The sequence below is a fragment of the Emys orbicularis genome, chromosome 2, assembly GCF_028017835.1.
Source record: "Emys orbicularis isolate rEmyOrb1 chromosome 2, rEmyOrb1.hap1, whole genome shotgun sequence".
NCBI lineage: Eukaryota > Metazoa > Chordata > Testudines > Emydidae > Emys > Emys orbicularis.
This window is the reverse complement of record NC_088684.1, coordinates 182,818,808-182,845,936: the sequence shown is the minus strand read 5'-3', so window position 1 is coordinate 182,845,936 and position 27,129 is coordinate 182,818,808. Positions and strand designations below refer to the sequence as shown.

Genomic DNA, 27,129 nt, shown 5'->3' with positions numbered 1-27,129 from the left:
ATTATGGCAAAGGGGCAAAATGTACTTCATTATGGCTAACCACTAGAGCAACTTTTTACACTAGTTATTCCTCTACCTCGCCTGGCAAGAGAATCTGGGACACGAGCAGGACCTGAGATAAATGCAATTCCTCTCTCCAAGAACTTTTCTTTAGGGCCTCAATCTGCAGTCCACTTGAAGGCCTCATGACTTCCTTACTGGTCCAGTAGTTTGTTCTGAATGGGCCTGGAGATTAATGTAATATACACTTAACCAGCAGCTTGTAGCAACAATAGTCACAAAATGGGGTTTCCCTTATCAGCAGTGAGAGTAGCTTACAAAAACACACACAAAAAACCAGCAATGTTTTCCTTACTTTTTCTGAGTAAAACAGATCCAAATCAAAGTCATCCCTAGGGTATAAACTAGGCCCCAATCAAAGCTCACCTCCCTTCCAGTGCATAATCAGAGCAGGCATTTCCCCTTTCTCCTTCTTATACTTAACAGCTAGGTCCTATAGTTTAATAAACCACTTAATTCTTGCTGGTCCAGCTCTACCTTGTTGCAGGCAATCCCAGACGAGTTGTGCTGGGGCCTTTTCAGAGCTGGATTGGTAATCTAACCCAGCATAGCAATATAAGAGCTAATTACACAAAAGAAAAATGTATAGACAAAGCGTAAATTAAAAAAAAAAAGTAATTAACAAAGTGGATGCCACCATCCTGACAAGTGGATGATGCAAAAGAAAAGCAGATTCTGTTCTATTCAGTATTGCTGTACCTGAGCAACTTCAAGCAGTGCATTAAGCAACATGACTAAGATCTGTTACGTGTTGTTTGTTCATTCACTCTCTCCCCAGAGGGAAAAGTATATGCAATTGAGTGGATGAAGTGGCCTTGCCATTAAAAACCTATGGAAATCTGCAAGTTTAAATTTTTTGTAAGGTAAATTCTACTGTTCTCCATTTTTATTTAAATAACAAAACTTCCCTTATCTTGACTTTAAGCCTCCTGATTTCCATTGCTTTCATAAGGCAAAGATGATTCTTTGACTTCTGTTCTGCCCCATCATGCTGGGCTAGGCCTCTGCTGGGAAGCATCATGAGAATATCAGCAACCACTGAAGAAACACCAGCCTCATTCACTCCATGGAGATACTGAAACAGTGACAGCTATAGCTAAAAACCTGCTTTGAAATTGCCTTTATTTAGACCTATTTAACAGGTATTAAAGATTATTTAGCTAATATCACAAATCACTGGAATTACTGGGCCAAAGCCTCAATTGAGCTACAACAATTTACATCAGCAGAGGACTTGGCCCATTACTTTAACCAGCCAAAATGACACTACACAACACACAGATAACTCAGTGATTCAGGAACTTCCAGCTGAATAATTGTGTTTTACCCGTTTATATTCTCTTTTACCCAGCAATCTCAAAGTGCTCAACATTAATTAGTTTCACCTCACAACATGCCTGTGGGGAAGGGAAGGAAAACCTATCACCATATTTTTCTTCACACATGAATTTCTTCTGGCAGGGTCTGGAACTACAAAGTCCTTCAGGCTCAGGCCTCATGTAGTTTCTTGGCCACGTACTTGTGTGGGCAAAATTTTTGAGTATTCATAAAATTTCACAAATTAAAGAAGGGGAGATTTGAAAAGCAGAACTTGCTACTTTGACACAATGCTGCACACTCTTAGGGAACAAATCTGGGTGATCATGGCAATTTCAAGTGCCAGTCTCACTCATCGAGAGGTCCTTCAAAAAGACATGAGAAGTTCAGTATTCTTAATCAAAGTACAGCCAATCCTGAAGGATATACTCAATCTCTGCTTCCAATCTCCTGTTCCAGCGGTTCTACAACAGTGCTGAACAGTGCTGCTATATATTAACCATCAGTAAGTCATCATCACGGTGTTTGGTCCTAATAGCTTCTGAAATCCCTGTCACCTAAAATACTGTGTGCACTCTAAGTACCGGGAACTAAAAGTAATAATAGAGTATGGTGGTTAAAGACTGAACACCCGTAATTTGGTAAAGTATAGGGTAGATGTATTTTGATCAGTTGCAAGTGTTCAAGGCCACTAAAAAGAAAACTGAAAGAGAAAGCAGGCATAAAAATATCAAAAACAGTAAACAGGAACAGTAAAAAGGAGCAAAATATTGATAATCTTGTTATAGTCAAAGTATTCCTAGGTTATTAAAATAAATTTCAATAAAGCAATTGTTGCTTCCTAGCTAAGGAAAATTACTTCCTAAATAAGTAGTGTCTTGACTAAAAGCTTTTATGCAACATCCTAAATATACTTACTATAAGGACATAAATAAGCAGCAACTCCCCAAACAGATGGAATCTGTGCTTTAGATCCAGTTCAAGAGACCTGAAGTATTTTACGACATGTGTGACTCGCACTTGTAAATTAATGTTTCCAAGTCATAAATTAATATCTGACCATATGCATCAAAGTAGAGAATTGCCTCTACAGATAATTCTCTGTCCTGGAGGCAGGATCAGATAAAGACCTTGGCTTCAAATGGAAATTCATAAGGGAAAACACTTCCAATTTCCACTACAGTCATATGAAAGAAAATAAGGGCCTATTAGTGGCGTGGACGAGAGACACACTAATAACTTCAGACTTTCCTTCCTCAGATGCCACCTCTCTTCCCGTGACATACTGCTACAGATGATGTGAGCAGAAGCTCTTGAGCTGGTCCCCTCTCAGTGGGAGGAAATAAAAGAGTATAAAAGAGTGGAGCTTGCTAGCAGGATGCCCCATGTGAGGCTTTCTTTCTTTTCCCCACACCTTGGTCTAAAACTGCTGAACTTCAGGGCATACTACAAAATATTTATATTTTAAGATGTCTGCTGAAGATGTTAATATTATTAGGGGTGATAGGGGAAATGGAAAAATATGTTTTTTTTTTTGTACTTCTTGGCTATTTAGTACTATATGTGATGTGGCTGTTTCTTTTTTGATTTATTGTATTTGTCAGGGTTACCTGGAGTGCAGAGATAGGTGACTCTGGTTTCATAAAATAAATAAATAATAAACCTGGCTCTTGGTGTTTAAAGAACCACATGTACAAATAATATTTTCTTTCTTTCTGCCTGGATCATCCTGCCCCTTAAAATGAGAAGGAGATGTGCAGTCCAGCTACTATAAATCAAAAGCATGACTATGAAAAGGCTTTGCTACTTACAGCATTATCAAAGAGCAATCTTTAAAAATGAGTCAGAGTCCATATGACTGCTATACAAAACAGATAGTATTATTTCTGTCAGCAAAGAAAGTTGACACAAGTTTAGCTGAATGACCTTTAAATACACAGAGATGCTTCAGATTATGAAAGTTTACATATCGCCAGTTTTGTGGCACTGAATAGATTTCATTATGATAACCTTTATGCAAAAGCACGGGTCCATTGAGTTAAAAAAATTAATTTATAAAATGCTTTTCTTTTTTATTTTGATTTATCCTTCTGCATATTATCAGGCCCAAATCAGTGTAAACGCTAAATATTTGCAAAAACTAGTCAAGATACTGCTCCTAGGGTTGCCAATTTTGGTTGTATGTATTCCTGGAGGTTTCGTCACATGACATCATATTTAATTAAAGATTAATTCCTGGAGAGTCCAGGACAATCCTGGAGGGTTGGCAACCCTAACTGCTCCACACAGACAGAAGTATAACAAAAGGAACTCATTAATCACAATACATGCTTACACACTGATACCATTATTACTACTATTTTGCATTTCTACGGTGCCTTCACCATCTTAAAGAGCTTTTATAACCATTAATGTAACCGGAATATAACATTGCTCTGAGGTAGGTATTTTCTTATCTATCTTAGAGAAGGGTAATTTGACTTTCATGAAAGGATAGTTACTAGCCTACTGTAAGACCTTTTAAAACGAAATATAATCATGTGAGTGTAAAAACTTTATGTGAGTAATATATGTTCGTCTAATGCTGCTTGGCTTTCCCATCCTAATGGGTTCTTTAGTCAGTCTGTAAGAGGCATTCAACGTCTTTCATTGAATATTAAGGGATTACTCCCTTAGACTGCCTTGTGTGGAGTTAGCCTCATTTGCCAATTAATTTTGAGGCTTATTTAGCAAGATTCAATCAATTTTTCTCTTTTTGTTTCCTAGGACACTTTATAGACACCCTCTTCTGAATTAAGTAAAGACAGAGGTCAATGTAGCTTGGTTATTTGATGCTGGAGTTTGTGAGACTTCTATAGCCACAAACCAAGGCCTCTGGTGGTTTTGGTTGTACTGTGACTGAGAAGAATCCTAAAGTAATAATGCCAACCCACAGTGGCAGTTCTTAAGAGCTGCATTAAAATGCTGCAAAAGAACCAATCCAGGAAAAGCACTTAAACCCTAACCAATTAGGGCTGCAACGATTAATCAAACTGTTCAAATATTTAATTAAAACTCACAAGGAAAAAAAAAAAGCTTTGATAATTAAGAACTGCAGTTTTAAATACTGCCTGTATCAGGTGTGAATGTAAAAAGAACAGGAGTACTTGTGGCACCTTAGAGACTAACAAATTTATTAGAGCATAAGCTTTCGTGGGCTACAACCCACTTCTTCGGATGCATAAGTGGGTTGTAGCCCACGAAAGCTTATGCTCTAATAAATTTGTTAGTCTCTAAGGTGCCACAAGTACTCCTGTTCTTTTTGCGGATACAGACTAACACGGCTGCTACTCTGAAAGGTGTGAATGTGTGTGCATTTAGGAGAAGTTTACACATTTTACTCAGTATAACTCTCCTGCATGGTGGTGTATTTCAGAACAAGGGACAATCAATATGTCAGGGAACATTATCATTCAGTTTTGCAAGAGAAAAAGCATCTGAGATAAACTGTGTGGTCCTTGGCAAAACATTCATTGAACTCAATGGAAGTATTACAAGGACTTCCTAATTTGGCCATTCATGTTTAAAAACTACTTGGACACCTTCCATTTGTCCATTACTATGAACAGAAGTTACTGCACATAGTTTTCAACATGAAAAGTTACTGAGTCACTGAAGACAAGTGTTTACTTCAATGTAATTCAGTCACTCCTCCACCCCTTCCATCTCAATCTGTTTAAAATTTGTGTGTAGCACACATCATCTTAATCTACCTCCTCACCAGGGATTGGCAAACTTTGGCACGCGGCCCGTCAGGGAAATCTGCTGGCGGGCTGGGACGGTTTGTTTACCTGCAGTGTCCGCAGGTTTGGCCGATCGCAGCTCCCACTGGCTGCACGTCCCTCGGCCCGCGCTACTTCCCAGAGCCCCCATTGGCCTGGAATGGTGAACCGCGGCCAGTGGGAGCTGCAATCGGCTGAACCTGTGGATGCTGCCGATAAACAAACTGTCCCGGCCCGCCAGCGGATTTCCCTGACGGGTCATGTGCCAAAGATTGCTGATCCCTGGTCTACACTATGAGCTAGGGGTGTGATTCCCTGCTTGTGTTCACTTATTCTCATTAAGCTAGTACTAGTATAAATAGTATTGTAGCCGCGGTAGCACAGGTATCAGCAGCGGAGCAAGGTTGAGCCTTAATAAATACCATGACAAATACTCAGTCATAGCTCCGCTGCCAATAGCGGTGCTGTCATGCCTATACTGCTATTTATATTTGTGCTAGCTGGATGACAGCTAGCGTAAGTAGTTGTACATGAGCAGGGAAATCACAGCCCCAGCTAGTAGTGTAGACGTAGATGTGATATCGAGCAATCCCCAAATAAATTTGGCTTACATGGTGTGATGCATGGCTAGAAAGAGTTAAACATCCTGCAAAATAAATAACCCTCAAAAGACATGTGGGGAGATAATGTTTGTGTTTTTGTGTATTTACATATGTATGAGTAGGGTGGACAATGTAATCAACAGTCCCTGTCTAGGCTGTAGTCTGATAATTCAGAGGTCAAAAGAACATCCTATCATGTAAATGAATTGTAAACACGGGATATCTCAGTATTCATCTCTCTTTGAAATGTACTGTGAATGGTGGAGGAACAAGCAAATGGCCTTATCTTAATTTGTATAGCTAAGTACTGGTGATAGACCTCCTTCAAAGTCATCCTAATAACCTTTTGTTCCCCTAGGAAATCCCAACTTGTCAAAAGACATGAAATTGTATAAAAGATCCTTGGGTCCTGATTCTGTCATCACAGATCTGCTTAGACTTCATCAGGGGAAGTTTGAGTTGCAAGACTGAGGTCCCAGTTATGCTGGTACGCCCGGAATATGAGATTTGGACATTGGACTATAATCTGTGAACTAGTTCTGAAAGAAGAACAGGAGTACTTGTGGCACCTTAGAGACTAACAAATGTATTAGAGCATAAGCTTTCGTGGGCTACAACCCACTTCTTCGGATGCATCCCAAAACAGAATTAATCATATATATATATATATATATATAAACAGACAGAATGTTCAGCTAACGTGATAAAATTTCATAACATTTTGAAAAGGTGGATTCACATTTCAAGATGAGTATGCGGCATCGACGGGGGAGCCTGCCTGCCGCGTCTGGACCCGCGGTAAGTTCGGACTAAGGTACTTAGTCCGAAGTGGGGGCTTAGTGGGGACCAGGCCTTACATACTGTGGTGCAGGTGAGGGGAATTAATTCCTCACAGTTGACTCAGCCCAGCTATTCTGCGCCCCCTACACTAACACTGCCATTTCCCTCCCTCTAGTCCGGTCCTTCCCTGTTAACCTCTGTGTAGGATACCTTTATCATTTACTCTAAATACATTCTATAAGCAGGAAGCTAAACACATTATTATAAAAAGCAACAGAGGGTCCTGTGGCACCTTTAAGACTAACAGAAGTATTGGGAGCATAAGCTTTCGTGGGTAAGAACCTCACTTCTTCAGATGCAAGAAGTGAGGTTCTTACCCACGAAAGCTTATGCTCCCAATACTTCTGTTAGTCTTAAAGGTGCCACAGGACCCTCTGTTGCTTTTTACAGATTCAGACTAACACGGCTACCCCTCTGATACTTGACATTATTATAAAGTTCTGATCTTCCTATGGAGAGGCGGCTGTAGCGATTAGTTTGCTTTCCACAGATTTTGCCCCTTGATCTTCACACATGGAAGAGACAAATGTGTGCGTCATAGGGATCAGACAGTTTAATGTCAGTTGCGTGTCAGCCAGCTTGCCAGTAATGTATTTAGAGCTCATTAAAATGGACAAGATTCTTAACAGCTGTAAAGCTCTTCTGGACTAATCCAGAAGAGCTTCTTTCTGTCCCACATGATATTGAAATGTGAATCCACCTTTTCAAAATGTTATGAAATTTTATCACGTTAGCTGAACATTCTGTCTGTTTATATATATATATATATATATATATATATATATATATATATATATATATATATATATATATATGATTAATTCTGTTTTGCGGTGGGGACAGGAAGTCTTTGACCAAATGACAGAGAGGCCAGGTCTCTACTTCACACAGCTGTTTGTTGAGCAGACATTTACTTAAACCCTTTCCTGTCAGAACAGAATGATCTATTAATGCTACGGAATGGCAAGATGCCCAGAGACAGATTTTGAGAATTTCTGATGTCAGGAACGGGAAGACATTTTTTAGGACCAATTTATGCAACAGAGTGCACAATATATATTACTGACCACTTAACACAGCCATAAAAATGGACTGCTTTTAAACACTTACGATGTTATTCAATTAATGGATTAGTTTTGTTACTGGGTAAGACTCTGAATTTATAAAATGCTATCTATAAAAGGCATTAGTTTCAAATTCTAGCACTTTCTACTCTCCTTATTTTATCTTTCCTTGTTCTCATTTTCCCCGTTACTAACTCCTTGCTTTTGTAGTTTATTAAAGAAAATCAGGAATGTTCTCTAACAGTTCAATTGAATTTTGTTTGAAATAATGTGCTTGCTTTTGCCTTTAGAACCACATTGCAGATTTTCAGAATTCGGAACAATCAAAGGTCACGTTCATTTTTATGATATACTATTATCATGAAATGTGCCCTTAATTAGTCCCAGACAGGAGTATGCTAATAACTGCTACATGAGCCTCCCACTTTTGGTTAACCACACCCCATTTTTGTTAACTACTTGCCCTGCCATGAGAGTGTAACAATTTCTTATAGGCATACTCCTGATATAGACACCACTATCTTGTGCTTTTGCTGTGTGGTCTAAGCAACTGTTTCCATTATGCAACTTTTGGTGAGTTGCTCCCCTTAACCCAATCTCTCTTGCTGAAAATGGTTTTATGTTTTTGTGTATTGATTTTTTTCACCTTCTAAATTTTGTAGCTGCCCATACTTTTTTACTTAAAGTAAAATTTACACTATACAACCAATCCCCATGGATCAGCCTTTCCCTGACCACTGAAAGCAGATAATTTGGAACAAATACAGTAGAAAATTGGGATAGAGATCTTGCAAAAACAGATTTACTAATGCAATTTCCAATATTTTCTACTTGTAACAGAGTCAGAAATACTACAAAAGTAGCCTCTCATATGTCTCTCTGGCCAAACACTGGAAACTGCAGAAGTGCAGGAAAATAAATTTACAAAACTTTTTTTTTAAGTTATAAAAAGTTTGGTTTAAGGGATGGACAAACAGTATTGCTAATCCCAAGCATTCAAAAGTCATGATTTAGCTCCCACAAAATAGAAAGTGGGTTAAAAACCAGATGATTTTTAAAAATAATAAATGTGTGTGTGCGCGTGCCTGGAGGAGGAGTATTCCCTTTTTATTTTTAAGCTTCAGGGTTCACATTCTCAAGTTCTTCTCCACAACCATGAGGGCTAGCAAGTTTATTTTATTTATATAATGAAAGAGGAAATTCTCATGTAATCACATGACTCTAGGAGTCTGGGATTTCAGAAAAACACCAAATAGTATAAGATGTGACAGAAAGCACTAGAGCTTCTTACTAGAGAAACTTACTGCTTCAATTTACAGTTTGTACTTAAATTCTAACATTCTATGCTAAATTAAGTCACGTAAACTTTGAATACTATCGTAGCAGTTTTTATTTTCTGTAATTTCATTGTAAACTTAAGTTCTGTCAAAGTTCGCCTATGCTTTAGCTTAAACAACCTGAATTTCAGTGAATGTGTCAGAAGCTTAGTATGGTTAATCAGTTGGTTAAAATTATTTAGTCAGTAATATCATATCTGTCCTAATGGTCTCTTAACTGATACGCTTAAAACAATTTTTCTCTTTTCTCCTTTTGTTATTGTAACTCCATTTGTTTCAGTCAACCTTATTGTTGCTGTTTAAAAGTCTTAATAGTAAATGAGGTTAGTTCCTTTCCTATTTGAAGGAAGGATATAAGAACTGAATGTAATAGTTTTTCTCTGAAACTTGCCTTCCATGTATGGCATGCTGCTGCCTAACATGGTGTGTACAAGACTTGTAAAAAATTAGTGATACTTTTACAACTTACATATTTTCCAGGGTACAAAATATATGGGAAGACAGTAGGTCACGCTGGTGGAGGAGTGGCACTATATGCAAAAGAAAGCATGGAGACAAATATAGTAAAAAAAAACTTAAATGAATCAAACTGTACCATAGAAACTCTATGGATAGAAATTCCATACTTGAATAATAAGAATATAGCAGTAGGAATACACTACGGACAATCTGACCAAGATTGTGATGGTGATTGGGAAATGCTCTGGTAGATTAGAGAGGCTACAAAAATAGAAAACTCAATAATAATGGGGGATTTCAATTATCCCCATAAGGACTGTGAACATGTCACCTCAGGACATGTTGCAGAGATAAAGTTTCTAGGAACCATAAATGACTGCTTCTTAGAGCAGCTAGTCCTGGAACCCACAAGGGGAGAGGCAATTCTTGATTTAGTCCTAGTGGAGCACAGGATCTGGTCCAAGAGGTGAACATAGTTGAACCACTTGGTAATGGCGCCCATAATATAATTAAATTTAACATCGGGGGCGGGGGGAGGGGGGGGGTCCCAGGCCCACCTCTGCTCTGGGTTCCAGTCCAGTGACCCTGTATTAAGCAGCTATATCTACTCCTTCAGATGCTCTGCTGTTTCCCTGGGCCACATCCTGCCTCTGCCACTTTTTTGCTGTTTCCCTGCAGCCTGTGGTTAACACAGCCTCTCCTCTGCTTCCTAGCCCTCTCCTCTGCTTCCATCCTGTGGCCTTTGTCAGTCTGCCTTCCCCAGGCCCTTCCCAGAGAGAAGGAACTCCTTACCTCCTCTCTCCTGGGTTTCTCTGGAGCTCTCACCTCCTCCTTTTATGAAGAAGACTCAGCTCCTCCCCAGGTGGGCCTAATAACAAATCAAGCCTGACACACACTCCAGATGCAGCAAGGCGGGCTAACTGAGACCTCTGACACCTGTTAATATGTTGGGTGTAGACACTCCCATCACAGGACCAAAATCTTTCCTACAGGAAAAACAGGCCATATTCGGATCTAATTTAGGATATGTCTACACTAGCAACTGTACACGTCTCCATGATCAGGCTTGTGCCAGAACCTCCTGTTGCCCACATTTGGGAGGTGGGGAGGGATAGCTCAGTGGTTTGAGCATTGGTCTGCTAAACCCAGGGTTGTGAGTTCAATCCTTGAGGGGGCTATTTAGGGATCTGGGGCAAAATCAGTACTTGGTCCTCCTAGTGAAGGTAGGGGACTGGACTCAATAACCCTTCAAGGTCCCTTCCAGTTCTATGAGATATACCTATCTCCATATATTATAATTTTAACCCTAGAAGCATTTGTCTCAAGGTGATGGGAGAGCTAATAAGCTAGCATGCCTTAGGCTGTGGCATGGCCCTGTTCTTGTTTACTGTGTGAACAGGAGTAAGGGGCACGTACTCAGGGCCAGCACTTCCACTAGGCGACCCTAGGCGGTTGCCTAGGGCAGCAGGATTTGGGGGGTGGCATTTTGCCATCCTTGGCAGAAATTCAGCGGCGGGGGGGTCCTTCCGCTCCGGGTCTTCGGCGGAAATTCAGCGGCGGATCCTTCACTCGCTCCGGGACCCGCCGCCGAAGTGCCCCGAAGACGTGGAGCAAAAGGACCCCCGCTGCCGAATGCTCAGAGGAGGAGCGCTACCACCTAGGGCGGCAAAAACCCTGGTGCCGCTCCTGTACGTACTAAGTCTCTAGTTTAATTACTCCTCCATGCCCATTCCCGCAATACATTGAATCCTGTTATTCCGGACCCTTACACAGTCCAGGCCCCTGCCCCCCTATGCTCTGGCAGTAGCCTGCTGCACTCACCGATTGCAGCAGAACAGCTTTTTTGCTGCACTCTTTCCAGGTGAAAATGGATCCAGCTGTAAGATCAGCAGCTTGGTTTGCACATGTACTGAGAAATGTCATGGCAGCTGGAGCAGGCAGTCACTCAGTGGACCCCATCCTAGTGCTGGGAATGAATGAAGCACTTGAGACTCCTGTACAGGAATGCCATTGATCTGGGAGGGCTCATCATACATCCCCCTTCTACGAGAAGCTTGACTGGGTGCTGTCAAGGGCTCCTAGTACAGAGCCTGAAGTGGCCCATGATCCCTCCTCTACCCTGTTGGCCTCATTGTCCAACAGGACACTGATGAGGGCCAGGGCGAGGATGCAGCAGTGACCCCAGAGTAACATGTGATTCTGCATCTCCACCTGGAGAAGCAGGTTGAAGGAGCTCATCCACTGAACCTGAGGATCACCCCAAGCTGTGGCAGGAACCAGAACACAAAAGGACTGTTAATAAATACAACCACTACCAGTGCTCAAGCCCACCGTCTCCTTCATGGTCTGAGAAAAGAAATGGGGTTAGCAATGTGTCTAGAGGGTTTACAAATAAAGGCTCTGGCAAACCAGCAGGAAGAGCTAAGGTAAAAAAGCTAAATCCAAAGCTAAGGACTCCTCTCAGTGAATGCCCATCAGCTTGCCCCATCTTGTTTCATTGATAATGTTTGCAGAAGACACAGAAATTGGGAGAATAGTAAATAATGAAGAGGACAAGTCACTGATTCAGAGTGATCTGGATCTCTTGGTAGATTGGGCACAAGCAAACAATATCTGTTTTAATATGGCTAAATGTAAATGTATATGTCTAGGCAAAAAGAATGTAGGCCATACTTAAGTGATGGGGGACTCTATCCTGGGAAGCAGTGACTCGGAAAAAGATTTGGGGGTCGTGGTGGATTATCAGCTGAACATGAGCTCCCACTGTGACACTGTGGCCAAAAGAGCTAATGCGATCCTGGGATACATAAATGGGGGAACCTTGAGTAGAAGTAGAGAAGTTATTTTATCTCTATATTTGGCACTGGTGCCACCAGTGCTGGAATACTGTGTCCAGTTCTGGTGCCCACAATTCAGGAAGGACGTTGATAAATTGGAGAGGGTTCAGAGAAGAGCCATGAGAATGATTAAAGGATTAGAAAACATGCCTTATAGTAATTATGGTCTCTGAGTCTATCTATTTAGCTTAACAGAAAGAAGGTTAAGGGGTAACTTTCTTACAGGTTGTAAGTACTTACATGGGGAACAAATATTTAATAATGGGCCGTTCAATCTAGGAGAGAAAGGCATAGCTCACTCCAATGGCTGAAGTTGAAGCTAGACAAATTCAGACTAGAAATACGGTGTAATTTTTTAATGGAGAGAGTAATTCGCTATTGGAACAATTTACCAAGGGTCATGGTGGATTGTCCATCACTGACAGTTTGTAAATCAACATTGGGTGTTTTGCTAGAAGATCTGCTCTAGCAATTATGTTGGGGAAGTTCTATGGCCTGTGTTTTACAGAAGGTCAGACCAGATGATCACAATGGTCCCTTTTGGCCTTGGAATCCATCCATCTATGCATTTCCTCTTTAGTCCAGCTGAGAATTCCGGTCTGCTGAGAAAATTCTCAGCTTGGTGGCTATGGCCAGATTTTGGTCCCTGTACATTGCTCAGAAACAGAGAATTTAGCCCAGTAATTGTTAACTGGGATTTTTAGATTTTGCAAACGTTCATTCAAATATCAACATATAAAACTGTTGTTTTAAGAACAAGATCTTTGGTGTGTTGTTGTTTTGTTTTTTTATTTTAAAAAGCGAATGTTACATTACAATAATTAAGTCCCAAATATTTTCATTAAATAGTTGTAAATGTCCCCTCAAGGATCATATAACACCTGTAAAACAGTTGCATGGAAATTTTAATTGCAGTCATAAAAAGGTACATTTCTTGCAATGTACAGAGCATTATGCTTAATAGGACAGTCTCATATTTCTGACATACAAGGCAAAGCCTTCAAGTTTCAGAATATTTTAGTAGAATCCTACATATACATTTTAAAGCAATTGCAAAGAATTAAATCATAGGGTCAAATTCTTCCTTCAGTCATATGCACACAACTCCCACTGAATGCCATGGAAGTTATATGTGCTTTTATGAATGCCTTAGTAATTTTTTAACAATTTTGTCACGATACAGCTCTACTGGATAAGAGTGAAACTCTACAGTAGCACAAAGCTTCTCTTTTATATTCTCTAATTTCCTGGACTCATTGTAAGTGTGCTTCACTGCATTTGTCCAGAATGTGCAGAGCACTTCAACTCTCCACTTCTTACTTACCTTTTTAGGTGTGAATGTACTTCTGCTAAAAAGTTTCCAAAACTACCAATAAAAGGCCCTAAATAGTAGAAGTATAAGCACATTTTGTGATTAATAAATATTGGGATGGAGAGATTAAATAAAAGTAATTGTTCGTTTTTGTGATTAAGTATCATTTTCGTAAAGAATCGACAATTAAAAGTACAAAAATGGTAAATGACTTACAGCTTGTACATTTCTAAATATTGCATACTTCCTGGGGTTCTCCAATACAATTATGAAATTACACAATGTTACAACTTGTTGAAGCTTTTGCAAGACCAGACAATACAAAACCAGACAATACTACACAGACATAACCCATTAGGGTGCTCTTTTATGCTCAAAGCAAAGTCACTGAAAGCACTTTGTAAAGTAATGGGTTGAGATAGTGGTGGCACAGTCTCTCTGTAGCTACACACCACAACTATTATATTCCACAGCAATAGCTTCACTCTTTGCACATCAAACATTTTTGTTGAAGGAATATATGTTGGCCCGGACAGCAGGGTTATTCTGCATTCTTTTTCAAAAAGCCATTTAGATCGTCTGAACTGATATCAGAGCCTTGTAAAAGGGACCTCAGTGCAACCTCTCATTCAAGGATGGCATCTCTAACAAGTGCAGCAAGCCCCGAGGTGTTTATGCTGAGTCAGGCTGGTAATCGCTCAACATTTTGGTCCAGAAGCAAAAGCACTAATATGGGGATGGTTCTGTGCGTCACACAGATCAGTGTTGAAGGCATGGCTATTAACATGCTGCCAGTCACTACACAACAATACACAGAAGCAGAGAGAAAAAGGAGCAAGTGCTGAAAAAGGGGACTACACATAAATTAAAGAGGAAGATACAAAAGCACCCAAAAGAACCATTTACTAGCAGTATTGAGGAAGGCTGAGGGCATGACAGGTTTTTTGAAGGGCTTTTGTTCTTTTATGTTGTTGGGGCCAGGTATATTTTGCTCCACTGAAAGAGTGGCTGATCTTACTCATTTAATTTTGTTGCTTAAGGGCTGCATTCTGCTGCTGGGTGTTTTTTCTTGTAATGAATGAGGCCTTTTAAGACTGTTGTAGATGTTTGTATTTTTCTGCATTTAGATCAAAATATGTAAAACAAAATGTAAAGAAAGCCTGTTCTGTTTTACATGTTTACTGTGACACCACGGTGTCTTCTATTTTCCCTTTGACGAATCCAACAAATTTAGCACAATCAGCCTACACTCCTAATGCCAAATAGATTACATTAAATGTAAGTAGGTGCCTGAGATGAAATGAAGTAGAATTTTGAGCTCCTGAGAATAGTTTTGCTATCGCTATGCAGATAGCAGCTACTGCCAAGTATAACAATGGTATTTCCCTTCCCCCACTGCAGCCCTCAGCCGCCTTTAACTTTTCTAAGCTTTGAAATGAAGACATTCTTAATACCATAAAAAGAGGCTTTGCATATGAGATGAAGGGAACATTTAAACTCAGATGAGATGCATCCATTTAGGGCAGGAAGAATTGCATGGAAGAAAGATACCTTGTGATCTTTTCCTTCCTGATGCTTAAACATTAAAACCAATGTTGTATCATTACTGGAAAGGGTTTGTCCAAGGTCACTCAATTGTTTGGCATTTATGAGTTGGCAGCCCATCACATGCAGAAATGGCACATACAATCACTATTGATGCTGGCAGTCTCCACACTTGACTAATGCAACTTGTTCTGTCAGCCAGACTGCTAGCTTGTCACAGATGAACATAATTATTCTTTGAGCACTATTTCAGATCTGCATTTGAAGGGGATTGTTTGATGACAGGCCACAGCTAAGTACCAAATGGGTCATGCCTATTATAGTACATGTAAGTCAACAACTACTGTTTACTTAGGCTTAAATCCACCCATCCTCAGCACAACTGGAATATTAAGCTGTGTTCCTGGGGAACTCAGTGGAAAAAATCTCCCCAGACCCAGTAGACTGAGGCTGTGGAACTGCTCTATTAATACTACTGTAGCCCAGATGCTACAGAATCCTCCATGACCATATTGTTCCATTATGAAGAGAGGATAGTGGCAATGGACTCTCCCATGGACTCCACCCTTTCTGTCAAGTTGAACTCCTCACATCCTGCCTTTTCCCCTCATACGAAGGACTGTCAGGAGATCTGGATGAGAGGTTAGGACTAGATCTTCTCATGAAATTTTTTTGATCCATGAAATATGTTGATGAACAAACAGTATTCATTTTAATCAAAATATTTCTTCTAAAGTTTTCACTGAAAACTCCAAAAGAAACTATTTCAGTAAAATAAAAATAAAAACAAAAAAATGTGGTGTTCAGACATAAGTTTTTGGTGTTCAGTGCAGAACACGAACAAATTCATTTTTTTTAAACTTTACAAATGTTATCAATGTAGACATTTCCCACAGAAACATCTGTTTTGACAGAAACATCTGTTTTGACAAAAAAGCCATTTTTGGTAAAAAAAAATTTCCAGTGAAAAATTTTACCCAGCATTAATTAGTACAGTTATTTGCTACTAATACTAATTATTTTAGCAGGGCCATCCATAAATATATCACTCCCCATGTACCTTGAAATAGACCATGTATCCCAGGGAGCATATGCTCATAGACTGGAGGTGTAAAGAACTGGAGAAATCAATTCATTTACTTTACAATTTTAAATAAAATCTGTTTTTCATAACCAAGGAGGGAGAAGGAATTTATTAGCAAACAAACTTGTGTTAAGACCACACCACTAGAGATGTTTACCTTTAATTCCTGAAAAACATGCTCAGTATGTTGATAGTAAAGCATATGGCCAGATTCTGCTCTCACACCAGATGAACATAATTATTCTTTGAGCAGTGTTTCAGATCTACATCTGAAGAGGATTGTTTGATGCAGGAACACAGGTAAGCATCCTCAGGTATCAGATTTACAGGGCTGGCTCTAGGATTTTGCCGCCCCAAGCAAAAAAATTTTGGCTGCCCCCCCTTTTTTGTGTGCCCCCCCACCCCGAGCCCTGCCCCAACTCTGCCCCTTCCAAACCCCTTCCCCAAATCCCCGGCCCCGCCTCCTCCCCCGGGGGTGCCGCATTTCCCCCTCCCCATTGCTTCCTGCACCCACCCCACGACCTCCCGCCCTAGCTCACCTCCGCTCTGCCTGCTCCCCCAGGCGTGCCGCCGCTCTGCTTCTCCCCCCTCCCTCTCAGGTGAGGGAGGGGGGAGAAGCGGAGCAGCGGCGTGTTCAGGGGAGCAGGCAGAGCGGAGGTGAGCTAGGGTGGGGGGGGCCCAGGAAGTAACCGGGGGGAGGGTGCAGGAAGTAAGGGGGGGTAGAGGAACCGCTCCCTGCTCCAGCTCACCTCCGCTCCACCACCGCCGCCTCCCCCGAGCGCCCCGCCGCTCGGCTTCTCCTCCCTCCCAGCCTTGCTGCACGAAACAGCTGTTTTGCGCCCGGCAAGCCTGGGAGGGAGGGGGGAGAAGCGGAGCGGCGGCGGTGTGCTCAGGGGAGCAGGTAGAGGCGAGCTGGGGCGGCGGGGGCACTTTTTCTCCATGCCACGGAGTCGGTGCCTATGATGGCCGGCTCCAGAATGCTGTCCCTAGAAATGTGCCGCCCCAAGCACCTGCTTGTTTTGCTGGTGCCTCGAGCCGGCCCTGCATATTTATTACAGTACATGCAAGTGAACAACTATTGTATAACTGATTCAATTTCCATTGAAGTCAGTGGGGTTATATTAGTTAAGAAAGGGTTAAGAGTGAGAGCAGAATTAGGCCCATAATGTTCTGAATGTTTAACCTGAAGTTTGGGGCTGGATGTATGTGGATGTATGTATGTATGGAAGACTTGTGAGTGGTCTGCATTATCCTCCACAAGAAGGCTTTTGTTTAAATAACCAGTTTTTCTGTATAATTTGGTTCATTCTAAGGATAATAAAATTTGTTTCCAGAAGTATTTTTTATGACGAAGTCATCCCAAGACTTTCCTCAGTCTGGTGGCAGAATTATAACAAGGAACCCATAGGAAACACAAAGAGCCCTTTGCTGTATATCCCTGGGGCCGGATTTCCCCCTAATTGTATAGCTATCAAAATGCCATTATATGGCATTTAAAATGGGGAAAAAATCTGGTTGAAGGGAATCAGAACATGATATCTATTATTTTAGTATACTCTGTCAAAATATGTACTGATAAATAATCTGTTCTAAGAGAATAGGAACAATACGAGTGTTCCACTATTCACAAAACTATGGAAAAGGTGGTACCGATACTTCCAATAATAATTTGTATTTTGAAGAGCTTATAACTCAGATGTGAAAGCTCACTCCGTTTAAGACTTGACATGAAGACCACCTGAAAGTCTGTTAGGCAATATTTAGATTTTAAAAGTAGGACATTCGAGAGAATGGCAGTTGGTTTTAATATTTTTTAAATCAATTAATATTATTTTTAGTGAATATATTGCTCATGAAAAATGCCAGATTAATCCCACCTGAGTATGAAATAATTATTTATACATAGACGATAGGGGATTATGATATGGATGTTTATCCAGGACTTAGACCACAAAGTCATTTTACATAGACCACATAAAAGCCATTGAACACTAATGACTTTGACATTTTAGGATTTCTTTTTGCAGTGTTATCATTCAAAATTAGCGCTGATTTAAAGCCTCATACATTTGACATGCGATCAGTCCATAATACATACCCCTGTAATTTTTGGTTTGCTGGAGGAAAAAATTAAAAACAACTGAAATTTAAAACTTGTTTTTTTGTGTGAAGGTGTGTTGCCTCTCTTTTCGAGCCATATTGTCTATTAAGAATGTGCACAAATGTAGGGCTGTATGTGTGTGTGTTTGAACAAGAGACCTTTGACTGTTACTGATACACACACACTACAAAGGTACAGCAGTTTCACTCACTGTAAGCACAACCTTAACCACCCATGGACTTTTACTTTCTTTTCCTTTTATTATGATATTGTATATACAGATCCAGTAGTCTGATGTATACATACCTCTAAAGATGCTGTCATTTAAGAAGAATACTTAAATGCATAGGTGCCAACTCTGTGGGTGCTCCGGGGCTGGAGCACCCACGGGGAAAAATTGGTGGGTGCTCTGCACCCACCAGCAGCCAAGCTCCCCTCCATGCCCCACCTCACCTCCACCTCTGCCTCCTCCCCTGAGCGCGCCGCATCCCCGCTTCTCCTCCCAGCGCTTGCCACCGCAAAACAGCTGTTTCGTGGCATAACAAACTGTGGGAGGGAGGGGGGAAGAGCGGAAACGTGGTGCGCTCAGGGGAGGAGGTGGGGAAAAGGCAGGGCCAGGACGGGGATTTGCGGAAGGAGTCCAATAGGAGCAGGGAGGGGGCGGATTTGGGGCGGGGACTTTGGGGAAGGGGTTAGAATGGGGGCGGGGCAGGGGCAGGGCAGGGGTGGAGTTGGGGCGCCAGAGGGTCGAGCACCCACCGGCACCAGGAGAAGTTGGTGTCTATGCTTAAATGCTTAAACAATGTGCTTTTGAATGAATACTTTCTGAATACAGAATTACTACGTCACAGTGACATTATCACCTAACTTTGACTGTTTGGAAGTTTAAACTTTATTAAGGCTTCAATCCTGCAATCACTTTATTAATTTTAAATTAATACTTTATGTTCTTCTAAGAAAACCTTAATGTTAAAGTCCTATAAAATGTAATCAGATGTTATCCATTGGGTTCTCTAGAAATTACTGTGAAAACCCAGAGAGCTTAATAGTTTAATGATATACTTTAAGGGTTTGGGAGGGCGGGGGTTGTTTATTTCTTTATTTGTTTTTAAAGCCATCCTATAGGATTCTACATGAAGGACAATTCTCTATTAAATGCTCTCATATGGTTAGAAAAGTTATAGAAAAGTTTTTATTTTCTATATAAAATTCTTTAAAAGATTTTTTCCAGAAGGGACAAAACCTTGAATATTTTAAACTAGTTTCAGCTATTTTTTTGATTACTATGCCCACATCATCCTGCAACCCCCACTTTCCTCCCTTACCACCATAAACATGCATGCACCATACATTTGTTCCTTTTCTAAATGGCACTCCATCCTCACACACACCAGAAATTCACTAACTCTTGCTATTGAAGGACTGACCCCATACCCACCGAAAGCAATGGGAATATTGTCATTGATTTCAATAACTGCTGGATCATGCCCATATTCATTCTCACCAAAAACCTGGTGATCTTGCCCAACTTCTCTTTATAGGTAGAAGACATAATAAAATACACTTACTGCTGAGGGCCAAAATCCAGGTATTCATTACGCAGCCCAGCGAGTCAGCTGGGTGATAGGTATCTCCAGCACGGCAATGGTGGAGGAAACAATCCTTCTCCCCTCAAAATAACAGAGCAGTCGCAGAGGCTACTTCAGTGCAGTCGCTGAAGTAATCTTAGGTGCCCAGCCCATTTTGACTGATATAGGATATTATATATGTTAATATTTTGATAGTAATGAATAGGCCAAACATTAATCTTTATATTGTCCCTCAGTCTAGAATAAGTATCACACCAGCTACATCCAAACATATACACAACTTCAGTAGGAGTTGGATCAGAGACCATTGGAGAGTGAGGAATGCAACAATCACCACTGAGAGGAAAGAAGGCTCCAGAGGATTTATCCTGCACTATAATTTCAGTCTCAGCTACCCTACCCTTGCTCCAAAACCTCTGACATTAACAGAAACAGATTCTTCAAAACAACCAACAACAAAGTACCCTGCCAACCCACACTTATAAATATGTACATGCTTTTATGTACATGAATTAACAAGCCTATGTGAAAACACTAATTTTATCAGTTATATCACTTAGTGTGTTTTTAAAATGCATATTCATAGCTAAATCATAATCTAGTTTTATTTGCATTTTTCTATTGACTAATATGCTTAATAGTTAAATACATGATTAAGATTATCTCTCACTCACATTTAGAAATATAATTTAAGTTATTGCTTGATACTATACTTTCCGTTTTTAATCCTTTTTGTTTTGATTACTTGCAGTGCATAATTACATGGCATATTTCTGAATGAATGACTCTGCTGCATGATCATTCCAAATGCACTATGTTACACGTGCTGCTGACTGAGTTACTCATTATGAATAAATTATCTGGCAAATTTAGACTTTTATTTTTCGTGTTCAAAATCACTGGGAAACTGAATTTCTACTAATGTATTGGTTATTTGTAAATATTTTCTAAAGAGTTTGCATGAATAAATTTCAGCAGGTTGTTGATCACAACTTGTTCATTTTGAAAATCATAGCTTAATTTAGCTGTATGTAAGGTGTACAACTGGTCACCTAAGTTATAATGTATTTTTTCTGCTCCCTCAGTAGATGAGTGACACTTTTTAAAAATGGGAGAATGATGAGTAATTCACATCTGGTACTCATTTTAAACAAATTATCATTCACATTTTATTTGGAACATGGATTTGTGCACATTTTCATGATTAAAGTGGTTGGCAATTTGAATTTTCATGAACAATGAATAATATTATCCCATGAATAACAGCAGAGCCCACTCATCATAATTGCAATAAACTAAACAAATAATATTTTATATTATTTAATGTGCTGTAATAATATGATTTCATAATTTGTGGACTGGAATAGAATTCCAAAAAAAATGTTAGCTAGGTTGACCTATACCACTATTCAATTACCTATTTTATAAATAATATTTACTTATATAGTGCTTTACATATTCTGATATTAACTAATAATGTTCCTTTAACTAAGCTTCACAACAACCACAAAATAGCATTATCCCTATTGTAACTAAGAGTCTTCATGGGCCTGATTATCCACTACCTTGTACCTTGTATAATCATTTACACACAGGCAGAGGGAGCGTAAATACTACCAAATCAGAATGATTTTGTTTTACACTGACTTAGCACTCATTCTGGATAGATGTAAATGACTACACGAAGTGGATGGCAGGGGACAATCATTCCCTGGGAAATTCAGACAGATTAAGAGCAGGACCTACAGTCCATTGAAGTTAAGGGAAAGAGTCCCATTGACTTCAATGGGATTTGGATCAGGCTCAATGTACAAGAATTTACTGTGAATTGTTAAGAGACACAGGAAATGAATTTAGGAATTCCTATCTCTAAGTCCTATACATGCATCATTAGTCTGTATATAATCTATATAATAACTAGCATATTTATTTATGGTCATCAGCCTTTTCGGTGTAGCTTATTAAGTAATAAGAGTAGACTGGATCTGAATTTCCAGTCTCAAAAGATGGATCATGAATTTAATATACAGCCTTCCACTAGATTTGATCAAATATGAACAATTGTGCTCACAGCTTTTATATTCCATACCAGGGCTGGCTTTAGGACCTGTGGGACCCGATTCCGCGGTCCGGGTCTTCGGCGGCACTTCGGCGGCGGCGGGGGGGGGGGGTTTCCACCTCTTCCGCGGCACTGAAGGACCCCCTGCCGCCAAAATGCCGCTGAAGACCCCAGAACGGCCCCCCGCCCCTCGCCGACGAAATGCTGCCGGAGCAGACCGCCGCTGGGTGAGCCTAAGGGCGCGGGGCCCTCTCAGACGCGGGCACAGGGTCCTCTTACCTGCGGGGCCCGATTCTGGGGAATCGGCCTAAAGCCGGCCCTGCTGTATAGAATTCTCTCTGTGTGTGTAGCTAGCCAGCTCCACTGGCTGGTATTAGAGATTGGCTAGCACTCCCTGGGGTGCCATCCCTGTGGTTACGAGGTCTCCTTGCTGCTTCTCCATCTCTTAGGAACATATGTAGGACACAGTCTGGCCCTATAGCTGTCACAGGCTATTTCATATGTACAAACAAGAGGTCATCACATACCTTATTACAAGAAAGCAAAAAGAGGTATAGTCTGAAAAAATCAATTTGGAAGGAACCAAATCTGAAATTGTTTGGAATTTTTGGTGAAGCGAAAAAGTCAAATTTGGGTCTGTACCACAGTAGGGATTCAAAGTGGGTCTCCCACATTTCAGGTGAGTGCCCTCAACACTGGACTAAAGGGCAGCAGCAGCAGCTTCTCCTCCAGCCATTTTGTGAATGGCCATAACTCTTCATGTCAAATTCACGAATAGTTTCGGGGCACAACGTGGATGAGGTAATATCTTTTACAGGACTAGCTTCTGTTGGTGAGAGAGACGCTTTCGAGCCACAGAGAGCTCTTCTTCAGGTCTCAGAAAGGGAGTCCATGCATCACACCTAACTGCAAGCTGGAGCATAATATCCTGGGACTGACACAGCTACAACTACACTGAACAGACTGGAACACACCTTGATAGATCATCTAATCCAGTTCTCTGCACTGAGGCAGGAGTAAGTGTTATCTAGACCTTCCTGGACAGGTATTTGTCTATTCTGCCCTTCAAAACCTCCAATGACAGAGATTCCACAACCTACCAGGGTAATTCATTACAGTGCTTATCTACCTTACAGTTAGGAAGTTTTTCCTAATGTCTAACGTAAATCTCCCTTTCTGTAGTTTAAGCCCATTACTTCTTGTTCCGTCCTGAGTGGATAAGGAGAACAATTTATCACCCTCTTCTTCATAACAACCCTTTACGTACTTGAAGACTGTTATAAGACTGTTATCTCCCTCCTTGGTCTTCTCTTCTCCAGACTAAACAAACCCAATTTTTTCAATCTTTCCTTATAGGTCGACCTAGACTTTTCAAGTTGTTTTAGTAATAGATCTCAAGCCTTTCTATGGAACGAGTACAGTGTTGACTTGAACATTAGTCTAAAACTCCACAATACTTTGAAAGGCCTTTTTGGTAGGACACTGTTTGACTGCAACATGGCAATGTAACATGAATGCTCTGCTATGAATGCATGAAAGTAATGTGCACATGTTAAACTGAATAAATGAAAACAAACATAGCTGCAAGAAACTCTCCATATCACTCCCAAGGGTCAGAGTGGAAAAAAAAGTGATGGTAATCGCTGAAGCCCCACCACTGAAGCTCTGTCCACTCCTGAAAACACAGGCCAATTGACAGTTACCCAGTACCAATTAACTCTAGCAGTCCTTATAATACAGACTGCTTAATTCTTCCTTCCAACATTAATTCTGCCTCTACAAAGGAAACCCACTCAGTTCTACACCCCACACTTGGCACAAACCCTCCATGCACAGAACTGATATAGAAACACCTTTGAAATGCCCAAAGACTGTTGATGCAGACCTCCACACAATGTACAGCCTCACCACAATTCAGAAACACTTCTCTCCACAAAGAACCACACACAAACAATGAACGCAGGCCTCCCACATTTGGTGAATTCCACATATTTTACAGACCCCCACCTACGTACCCACAGAGGCTCCTCCTAGTTCATATGTTCTCTGCAGACCACCCCCTTCACACACAGGTTCTCCCCAATTGATATGCCCCAACACACCCTCTGTAACTTATATCACCCTCCACCCGCTCTCCCTACACACAGAGGTCCTCACACAATTTATACACCCACTTTTCCTGGCCTGATGGGTGTAACAGCATTGGGGGACCTTCATCTTCCAGACTGAGTGGGAAGCAGAGGGACAAAGCCACTGTTCCTCAACCAGCTCCAGCATTCAGGAAAGAGTGAAAGACTCATCAGCAGGTATGGAGGGGGTGGGGACCCTCATCAGCACAGGGAACAGTTTTGATAGGCCAGTGAAGTTGAATGGGTGGGGCAAGACGGTGGTGGACTCACAGCAGTGCCAGTATAGCATGTGGGCATGTACCAGCTGTTTCTGAGCCCTGGTTTACTCTTTATATTGTTGTAGACAAGTTATTTGTATAAAAACATAAGAGATTTCATTTATTGTATGAGGTGATTTGCTTAGTACGCATTTTCAGTGGTTTCCCATATTACAATTTTGGAAGCATGTATGTGCAAATATCAGGCTAGGGAGAAGTTTGTAAACTCTGGGCCTGATTTTTTTCCTCACAGAAGTGTAAATCAGGAGTAACTCTGTTGAAGTTACACAGTTGTAAAGCTGGTGTGGGAGCAGAATCAGTCCCTAGATGTTTCCCCTATCCCATAACACAAAGCGAGCATGGATGTTTTCTCTAAATCTGAAGGCCTTAACGCTGCTTTGCAACAGTTCTGCCAGTTTCATTAACTGCACTTCCTTTCCAATCATTTCATAAGAAGACAGTACTTATAATCTGACTATTTATTCTAATCTTTGATGTTTCTGACTCATAAATACATTAAGTTAAAATGCAGAAAAGTACTTTGCATGACAAATTTGAGATTTCTGCTGGAAACATTTGACTGAAATTTATTTTTGTTATCCATAGGGAATAAGACATTATTTGATTGTTATTCATATCTGGGTAATCGCATTATGAACTTCCTCTAAGAAATGAAATAGGAATGTGCCTCCCCCCCGTTAAGAACAAACTTCTCCCTACCTACTCTCCCTAAAAACATAGTCACTTAAAGAGCAACAGAAAATTAAAAAGAAAAACTAATATAAATGCATCGTTTTATTTTAAAGTATTTTGAGATTTCAGCAAATCTTTTTCAGAGTCACTCCTTCCCTGGATAGAGTCCCCCACCATTTAAGTATTGCCAACAGTCTTTGTTCCTAGTGGTATACATCTACATGTAGCTGTATTAAAGTACATATTGTTTGCCTGTGCCCAGTTTACCAAGTGATCCAGATCGCTCTGAATCTGTCCTCTTCATTATTTACTACACACCATTTTTTGTGCCATCTGCAAACTTTATCAGTGATGATTTTATTTTCTTCCAGCTTATTAATAAAAATGCTAAATAGCATAGGGCCAAAAACCAAACCCTGCAGGACCCCACTGGAAATACACCCACTATATGTCGATTCCCTGTCTACAATTACATTTTGAGACCTATCATTTAGCTAGTTTTTAATCGATTTAATGTGTGGATGTAAGTTTTATATCGTTCTTGTTTTTTAATCAAAATATCATATGGTACCAAGTCAAACACCTTACAGAACTCTAAAGATATTACATCAACAGTATTATCTTTAGCAATCAAACTTGTATTCTTAAAAAAAGATTAGGGCTGTGAAGCAATTAAAAAAATTAATTGTGATTAATCGCAGGATTAAAAAAATTGCAATTAATCGCACTGTTGAACAATAATAGAATACCATTTATTTAAATATTTTTGGATGTTTTCTACATTTTCAAATATATTGGTTTCAATTACAACACAGAATACAAAGTGTACAGTGCTCACTTTATTTTTGATTACAAGTATTCACACAGTAAAAAAACAAAAGAAATAGTATTTTTCAGTTCACCTAACACAAGACCTGTAGTGCAATCTCTTTATCATGAAAGTTGAATTTACAAATGTAGAATTATGTACAAAAAAAACTGCATTAAAAATAAAACAAATGTAAAATTTTAGAGCCTGCAAGTCCACTCAGTGCTACTTCTTGTTCAGCCAATCGCTCAGACAAACGAGTTTGTTTTTATTTGCAGGAGATGATGCTGCCCTCTTTTTATTTACAGTGTTACCAGAAAGTGAGAACAGGCATTCTCATGGCACCGTTGAAGCTAGCGTTGCAAGATATTGATGTGCCAGATGCGCTAAAGGTTCATATGTCCCTTCATGCTTCAACCACTATTCCAGGGGACATGCATCCATGCTGATGACAGGTTCTGCTCGATAACAATCCAAAGCATTATCTGAGTCAGATGCCACCAGCAGAAGGTTGATTTTCTTTTTTGGTGGTTCGGGTTCTGTAGCTTCCACATTGGAGTGTTACTCTTTTAAGACTTCTGAAAGCATGCTCCACACCTCATCCATCTCAGATTTTGGAAGGTGCTTCAGATTCTTAAACCTTGGGTCAAGTGCTGTACCTATCTTTGGAAATCTCACATTGGTATCTTCTTTGCGTTTTGTCAAATTTGCAGTGAAAGTGTTCTTAAAGTGAATAACATGTGCTGGGTCATCATCCGAGACTGCTATACCACGAAATATATGGCAGAATGCAGGTAAAACAGAGCAAGGGACATACAATTCTCCCCCAAGGAGTTCAGTCACAAATTTAATCAACCCATTATTTTTTTAACAAGCATCATCAGCATGGAAGCATGTCCTCTGGAATGGTGGCCAAAGCATGAAGGGGCATATGAATGTTTAGCATATATGGCACGTAAATATCTTGCAATGCCAGCTACAAAAGTGCCATGCAAATGCCTGTTCTCACTTTCTGGTGACATTGAAAATAAGAAGAGGGCAGCATTATCTCCTGTAAATGTAAACAAACTTGTTTGTCTTAGTGATTGGCTGAATAAGAAGTAGGTCTGCGTGGACTTGTAGGCTTTTTTTGTAGGAAGTTTTACATTGTTTTGTTTTCGAGTGCAGTTATGTAACAAGAAAATCTACATTTGTACGTTGCACTTTCATGACAAAGAGATTGCCTACAGGGACTTGTACGAGATGAATTGAAAAATACTATTTCTTTTGTTTCTA

General features: G+C 40.3%; 1 protein-coding gene across 1 annotated transcript in view; it reads right to left on the bottom strand.

Moving 5' to 3' along the window:
- Positions 1–27,129, bottom strand: part of MOCOS (molybdenum cofactor sulfurase) — a 386,193-nt gene that overhangs the window by 98,740 nt on the left and 260,324 nt on the right. The window lies entirely within an intron of this gene.